This window comes from Myotis davidii, unplaced genomic scaffold (genome assembly GCF_000327345.1).
Source record: "Myotis davidii unplaced genomic scaffold, ASM32734v1 scaffold3939, whole genome shotgun sequence".
Classification (NCBI taxonomy): Eukaryota; Metazoa; Chordata; class Mammalia; order Chiroptera; family Vespertilionidae; genus Myotis; species Myotis davidii.
The window spans coordinates 1-2,490 of record NW_006290327.1 but is presented as its reverse complement, the minus strand read 5'-3'; the positions used below and the strand labels follow the sequence as shown (position 1 = coordinate 2,490).

Here is a 2,490-nt window from a genome sequence, read left to right as displayed (position 1 = left end):
GGTGATTATAATAGAATCAGGTACATAGAAAGGGAATGGACTGACTATTCTTGAGGGGGACAGGGGTGTGGGAGATGCGGGAAGAGACTGGAGAAAAATCGTGCACCTACGGATGAGGACAGTGGGTGGGGAGTGAGGCCGGAGGGTGGGGCGGGGACTGGTAGGAGGGGAGTTATGAGGGGGGAAAAGAGGAACAAATATAATAATCTGAACAATAAACATCTAATAAAATAAAATAAAACCCAAAAAAAATAAAATGACAACAAACAAGTACCATAATAATAACCTTAAACATAAATGGATTAAATGCTCCAATTAAAAGACATAGGGTAGCTGAATGGATAAGAAAATATAATCCATATATTTGCTATCTACAAGAGATCCACCTCAGAACAAAGGACACACAGACTGATAGTGAAGTGATAGAAAAAAATTTTTCAAGCAAATAGAAAGGGAGAAAAAAGCTGGAGTATTAATACTTTTATCTGACAAAATAGACCTCAAAGTAAAGGGCATAACAAAAGATAAAGATGGCCACTTCATAATATTAAAGGGAGAAATTCAACAAAAGGATATAAGTTGGTAAATATACATGCACCTAATATAGGAGCACCCAAATACATAAAACAACTTCTGGAAGATATAAAGGGAGAAATTGACAGCAATACAATCATATTAGGGGTCTTTAATACCTCATTGACACCATTGGATAAATCCTCTAAATAAAAAATCAACAAAGAAACAACAATCCTAAATGAATCACTAGATCAGATGGACTTAATTTACATCTTCAGAACATTTCACCTCAAAGCTAAAAAATATATATTCCTCTAAAGAGAAGCCACCAGTAAACTATCTAATCCTATGCCACCCACCCCCAGTTCCCCACATGACATTTTCAAAGATATACCACATATTGGATCACAGGCAGTCTCTTCAAATTCAAGAAGATAGAAATCATATCAAGCATCTTCTCACATCACAATGGCATAAAATTAGAAATCAACTATAATGAAAACAATGAAAAAAATCAAAAAAAATCAAGCAATTGGAGGCTATATGGCATGCTGTTACACAATGATTGGGAAAAAAAGATAGCGGCTGGCAAGATGAGGATGAGGGATAGGAAGCGAGTAATTGAGGGGATGAAAGGAGAGTGTGTGGATGTGTGTGGTGTGTGTGTGAGTGAGTGAAGGACAGTTAAATCCAGCAGGAGCAACAGAGGCTGGCAGAGCAGGCTCTCTGGGACAGGGAGAGACTACCACTGCTGTAGACACTCCCTGAATTGCGGGACTCGGCACGGATCCCACATTATCATGAAGGGGAGAGCGGCTTCTTCTAGGAACTCATCAGTACCACCACCCAGACAGGCCTTGGACACTGCCCAGCAGCCACTCCAGCCAAAATCCTGATGCCCCACCCACAGACCCGCGAACCCTGGGACTTCCAACTCCAAAGGTGCACCGCTCCCACAGGAGTAAGTGCAACACCTCCCTCCCCAGCAGCAGAACTGTAGACATCACATTCATGCATTTCCAACATTCGCATGTTTCCAACATTCATGCATTTCCAGCGCGCAGACTTCCAGGGCACACCACTCCATAGACAGCTCTTGGAATGCCGCTGTGAACTCCTGCTGGGTAGGATTTTGAACAGACAAGGGTATGCTGCCTCACAGTAGAAATTCTGAATTCCCTCTTCCTGAATAACTGCCCACAGACAGCCCAGCTAAGCATCTTTAGGTCCAGGGCCCCTCAGAGTGAGTTAGAGCTCTGTGCCAGCAAATGCACTGCCACAGTCGTGCATTTCCAATGAACAGGCACCCAGAGCCCATCTACACACAGGGCGCTTGTGGGAGCCTGCAAGCCCGCGCTAGGTGCGATCTTGGACAAACAGGGATGCACTTCACCCGGCAGTGGAAATTCTGAATTCACTCACCCTGGATACCTATCCACAGATGCCTCAATTACGTAGCTTCAGTGCCAGGGCCCTTCAGAGTGCTTCAATACACCACGCTGGAAAACGCACTGCTGATACCCCTGTGAGCCGCCACTGGGAGCACGTGCCTATCCAACACAGGTGCAGCAGCAAAAACTGAGTCTTCCCACCCCACAGCTACAGAACTCAGGACACTACAGTTGTATGCTTTTCCAGTGCTACCGTGAGTCCCTGCTGGGCATGTGCGATTTCAACCAAGGGCCTAAGACAGCAAAAATTGGGACACCACCCTCCATGACTGCTGCTGACTTCTAGACACCGCAGATGCTCATTTCCAGCTAACAGGCCTACATCAAGAGAACCCAAATAGCACAAGAAGGTAGCTACGCTAAACTACCAAGCCCAGGAGACCTGAGAGATCACATCAGTACCACCATCCCCAAAAGAACCTGGGTAGCAAAGCAATTGGATCTACAATTAAAACATTACAGATAAACGTGGAAGACAGCCCTAACAAGATTGGCTCAGTGGATAGAGCACCGGCCTGTGGAC

At 45.0% G+C, this 2,490-nt stretch overlaps 1 long non-coding RNA gene across 1 annotated transcript in view; it reads left to right on the top strand.

Annotated features, from left to right (window-relative positions):
• Nucleotides 1-1,714, top strand: part of LOC107183029 — a 20,465-nt gene extending 18,751 nt beyond the window's left edge. The window contains exon 3 of the long non-coding RNA XR_001513808.1: nucleotides 1,156-1,714. This is a non-coding gene — a long non-coding RNA (uncharacterized LOC107183029). The remainder of the gene's footprint in view (nucleotides 1-1,155) is intronic.
• The last annotated feature ends 776 nt before the right edge of the window (nucleotides 1,715-2,490 follow it).